General features: G+C 45.9%; 1 pseudogene; it reads left to right on the plus strand.

Annotated features, from left to right (window-relative positions):
* The first annotated feature begins 1,726 nt into the window (after positions 1-1,726).
* Positions 1,727-2,623, plus strand: LOC114903795 (annotated as a pseudogene).
* Positions 2,624-5,797: the final 3,174 nt, after the last annotated feature.

Here is a 5,797-nt window from a genome sequence, read left to right on the forward strand (position 1 = left end):
GTCGATACCTGCACATTGTCATTGTTCATTGAATAGCATGACAAGTGGGATTAAGAAAATAAACCCAGTAAAATGTGGCTAAATATACTTGAATAAGCAAGAAATGAATAAGAAGCCATCGACTAGAAACCTATTTGATATTGGACTGCATATGCATTTCCTCCTCTTCTCTTTCATTTGTATTTCTTTTTCCAATTTAATTTTTTTAAAAAGATGATGTAATGCTTAATTTTTCATGTCAATTTGACTGGGTCACAAGGTGCCCAGACACTTGGTCAAATATAATTCTGGGTTTGTCTGTGAAGGTGATTGTGGATTAGATTAACATTTGAATCAGCAGACTGAACAAAGCAGAGGGTGCTCCCCAATGTGGGTGGGCCTCCTCAAATCGGTTGAATAGAATAGAAAAATAGAGTTGAATAGAACAAAAAAAGCAGACCCTTCCCTGGGTAAGATAGAATTCTATTGGCAGTCTTCAAACTGGGACACTGCCTTTTGCACCTACTTGGGACTCCAAGTGAAACAAGCCTTTTCTTGGGTCTGGAGCTTGAGGGCCTTCCTACTTGGAGCCACACCATCTGCTCTCCCAGATCTCCAGCTTGTTGACCATCCTGCAGATTGTGGACCTCATCAGCCTCCATAATCACGTGAACCAATTCCATACAGTAAATCTCATCTATATTACCAGTGATAACAAGAGACACTGCAGGCCAAGCCTGCCTGGCTGGGGAGCAGAACCTGAGCGCAGGGACCCAGCACGCAGGGCCCCAGCACGCAGGGCGGACCGGAAGTCGGGAACCGGAAGTCAGTCCGCTGCCTTTCCTGCCCAGGGTTTTGTGAAGGGCTCGCTGTGTGGCAGCCGTCCAGCCTGTGCCTCCAGCCGGGCCACGGCCCCAGTGCAGTGGGCGGCGTGCCAGGCACAAAGGTGAAGGGAGCTCCCGGGTTGAGCAGGCTGCTTCGGGAAGAGGACTGATTTGTGCTCCCTGGATTTATAACCCTCAGTCATCGGGTCAGAAGCTGAAGCCTGCTAGTCCTCTCAGACCGCCGGCCGCCTGGCGTTTCTCAACATCTTCCTGTGGTTCCTTAGAACAGTTCAGGCCACGCGGCCACTTCAATTTGGTCAGATTTCATTTTGGGAAGAAACAGTGCAGCGTGTGGTAAAAGCTCAGGGTTTCCGCGGTGTCCGGCGCTCCAGCATCTCTCCTGCAGGATGTCGTTCTTCTCAGCGCAAACACGAGGTTCTGCGCCCAGCCCAGTGCAGTCGCAGGGGAGAAGAGAAGGAGGAGAAGATGCTCTGATGATACAGAAGTTGGTTTCAGGTAAGCTGGTTTCCAATTATGCCGGTTTTGAGATCTCTCTTGCCACGAATGGTTTCCAATGCCCGACTGAGGTTTCACAGGCCGAGCAACCCCTGGTCTCCCGTTGCCCCGGGGCCCCTTTGCAGCCAGACTTTCATTCGAGGAAAATGGGCTTAGCCAGGAGTTTAGTGTTAGGTTTTTCGTGACGGAAGAAAGGCTGCTGGCGGGGTTCGTCCCAGGAGCCCAACACCGTTAATGAACTGTTGAACAGTGGGCTGGCCTGACCTCCGAGCAGCTTGCGACCTGTCTTGGCCCATCACCGAGTTTGCCGGGTGGGGACTGGTGGGCGGGCAGGTGGCTGCTTCTTCACCTTCACCAGCACTCCCCAGAGCACCCGGCCTGGCCGGGGCGTGCTGTAGTTGGCTTCTATGGATGGAACTGCTGCCCTGCGGCTTCCTGGGCCCCCCTGCGCTCCCTGGTCGTCCAGTCCATTGTGCCTCCAGAGCCTCAGCTCTCGCCAGATGCAGCCCGTCCTCCAGTCACAGGTCAGAACCCGCTTTGCAGAGTGTAAGTCTGGAAAAAAATGCACTGCCCTTCCCCCAAACCCCTCCCTGCCAGGCCTCCCTCTTGGCTCAGGCAGGGTCCTCGGTTGCCAGATCCCACAGGAGGAGGTCATTGCCTTGTGCATCAACCACAGGCTGGGGCACTGGACGGCCCCCTGGCTTTTTGTTGTATCGGAGGCACTGAGTGAAGATGGTCAGATATGTGTATATTCTGTTAAAAAATCACTTGAAAAACTATGATGTTCCTTTGTCCTGGGTACCAGCCAGACACAGAAGGCGCAACAGCTAAGTCAGGGGAGTTTGGGGATAAAGTCTTGTCATCCTTCTGCAAACAGTTTTCAGGGAAGATGAGTGTGGAGCCTGGCCAAGAGGGGAGGCTTCCCAGTGCTGAAAATGTGGTGTGTGGAGCCTCTGGCCAGGAGCTCCTGCCCAGCGTCTGTCCAGAATCTGCTGTTGGAGAAAGAGGTTTGAAGATCAACTTCAGCAGTGGTTGTCTGAAAACTGAGGAGCATTTACAGATTCAACTTCCCTTCCCCTCAACCTTCCTCAGATTCTGGCCATCTCTGCCTTAGACTATTGGAGCTGGGATGAAAACATTTGCAACTACTAGCCCTCAGGATGAAAGGACAGGAGCCACTGCAGCTGTCAGAGGCAACAGGCACATCTCTGAAGCACTTGGAAAGGCTGATCCCAAGTTCAGGGGAAGTGGAAGTTGCCTCTGAGCTCCATGTCTCTGCACTGCTAGACATGGTGGACATTTGAGCTGCCTGACCTGAAAGAGGGAGGATCTCTCCAGAAGGTTTTGTTTTTATTAAAAATAATGTTATTCTCAGATACTTGATGCAGTGTTGGAAATATGCTTTTTATATCATGTAAATAAACCATTTGGATATCAAAAGAAAAGAGACATTATATAACAATAAAGGTGTCAGTTCTTCAAGAAGACATAACAATCCATAATGTATATGCATTTACCAACAGAATATCAAAATAAATGAAACAAAAGGTGATAAAACTATAAGGAAAATAGATAAATTTACTATTATAGCAGGGGATTTCAAGACACCTCGGTCAGTAATGGACAGATAAATCAGGCACAAAATCAGTAAGGATATAGTTTAACAGCACCATCAATCCGCTGGATTTCAAGAACATCAGATTACCCATTTTTTTTCAAGTTCACATGGAACAGTCACAAAGATAGACCATATTCTGTGGCATAAAACATACCTTAACAAATATAAAAGAATAGACATAATATAAAGTAGACTCTTATAGTGAGATTAAACTGGAAATTAATATCAGACAGATGACTGGAAAACGTAGGATACTGGCGATCAAACAACACACTTCTAAAACACATGGGTGAAAGAAGAAGTCTCAAGAGAAATTAAAAATATTTTAAACCAAATAAATAAAAATTAAACTTTTTCAAAGTCAAGTTGAAATTTGAATTTAAAAATAAAACATCAAAATTTGTGAGATGCAGCAAAAGCAATATTTACAAGAAAACTCACAGCATTGAATTCACGTATCAGAAAGAAGGTAGAGCTAAAATCCATAACGTAATCTTCCTTTATGAAACAAGAGAAAGAAGAGGAATACAAATTCAAAAAGTATAGAAGTAAAGAATTAAAATTAGAGCAGAAATGAATGAAATTGAAAACAGGAAAACTTAGAAAAATCAATGACATCAAAACCTGATTATTTGAAAAGATAATAAAATGGTAATCCACTAGCCAGGCTAAACAAGAAGAAAAAGTTACTAATATTGGAAATGAAATTAGGGCCATCACTAATGATCCTATGGACATTAAGGATAATAAAAGAATATTATGAACAACTCTATGACCTAAAGTTAGATAACTTAAATGAAATGTATTAATTCCTTGAAAGACACAATGTAATAAACTTCCCATGAAGAGATGAAGATAATCTGAATAGGGCCATATCTGTTAAAGAAATTGAATTAATAATAACCTTCCAAAATGAAAGCAGCAGATCTAGATGGTTTCACTAGTGACTTCCACCAAATATTTAAAGAAAAAAATACCATTTCTCAACAATCTCTTTCAGAAAATAGAAGCAGAATTAATAATTCCTACTCATTCTATGAGGCCAGCATTACCCTAACACCAACAGGAGAACACATTACAGGAAAGGAAAACTACAATCTGTCATAAATATAGCAGCAAAGTTCTCAGCATAATATTAACAATATGAATCAAACACTGTAGAAATTGCATACCACAACCAAATGGGATTTATCTCACGTACGCAAGGATGGCTCAAGATTTGAAAAATCAATTAATGTAATTCATCATATCAACAGGCTAAAGAAGAAAAATCATGTGATCATCTCAGTTGATGCAGAAAAAGCATTTGGCAAAATCCAACAGTTAATTCATCATAAAAACTCCTTGAAAACCAGGAATAAAAGAGAACTTCCTTGACTTGATAAAGAATATCTACAAAAAGTCTACAGCTAACATTATACATAACTGCGAGGAACTAGAGGCTTTTTGCTTAAGATGAAGGACAAAGCAAAGATATGCCCTCTCATCACTCCTGTTCAAATCAATTTGGAAGTCTTAGCTAATGCAATAAAATGAAAAAAGGAAATAAAGGTACACTAATAGGATTGAAGAGCTAAAATTGTTCACAGATGACATGACTGTCTATGTTGAAAATCCAAAAAAAATCAATCAAAAAAACTAATGGAGGAGGAGCTTCAAGATGGCAGAAGAGTAAGACGCAGAGATCACCTTCCTCCCCACAAATACGTCAGAAAAACATCTACATGTGGAACAACTCCTACAGGACACCTACTGAACGCTGGCAGAAGACCTCAGACCTCCCAAAAGGCAAGAAACTCCCCACGTACCTGGGTAGGGCAAAAGAAAAAAGAATAAGCAGAGACAAAAGATAGGGACGGGACCTGCACCAGTGGGAGGGAGCTGTGAAGGAGGAAAGGTGTCCACACACTAGGAAGCGGAGGGGGGAAGCTTCGGAGCCGCGGAGGAGAGCACAGCAACAGGGGTGCAGAGGGCAAACTGGAGAGATTCCCGCACAGAGTATCAGGGCCGACTGGCACTCACCAGCCTAATAGGCTTGTCTGCTCCCCCGCTGGGGCAGGCGGGGGCTGGGAGCTGAGGCTTGGGCTTCAGTTGGAGCACAGGGAGAGGACTGGGGTTGGCTGTGTGAACAGAGCCTGAAGGGACTAGTGTGCCACAGCTAGCCGGCAGGGAGTCCGGGGAAAAGTCGAGATGCTGAAGAGGCAAGAGACTTTTTCTTGCCTCATTGTTTTGCGGTGCGCGAGGAGAGGGACTTAAGAGCACCGCTTAAAGGAGCTCCAGAGATGGACACGAGCCGCAGCTAACAGCACGGACCCCAGAGACGGGCCTGGGACGCTAAGGCTGCTGCTGCCGCCACGAAGAAGCCTGTGTCTAAGCACAGGTCACTATCCACACCTCCTTTCCCAGGAGCCTGTGCAGCCCGCTACTGCCAGGGTCCAGGGATCCAGGGACAACTTCCCCACGAGAACACACGGTGTGCCTCAGGCTGCTGCAACATCCCGCCAGCCTCTGCCACCGCAGGCTCGCCCCGCATCCGTACCCCTCCTTACCCCCAGCCTGAGTGAGCCAGAGCCCCCGAATCAGCTGCTCCTTTAACCCCGTCCTGTCTGAGCAAAGAACAGACACCCTCAGGCGACCTACATGCAGAGGCGGGGCCCAATCAAAGCTGAACCCCGGGAGCTGTGCGAACAAAGAAGAGAAAGGGAAATCTCTCCCAGCAGCCTCAGGAACAGCAGATTAAATCTCCACAATCAACTTGATGTACCCTGCCTCTGTGGAATACCTGAATAGACAACGACTCATCCCAAATTGAGGAGATGGACTTTGGGAGCAACGATATATATATATTTTCCTTTTTCCC

Source organism: Monodon monoceros, unplaced genomic scaffold (genome assembly GCF_005190385.1).
Source record: "Monodon monoceros isolate NGI ecotype Baffin Bay Population unplaced genomic scaffold, NGI_Narwhal_1 Super_Scaffold_21, whole genome shotgun sequence".
Taxonomy (NCBI): domain Eukaryota; kingdom Metazoa; phylum Chordata; class Mammalia; order Artiodactyla; family Monodontidae; genus Monodon; species Monodon monoceros.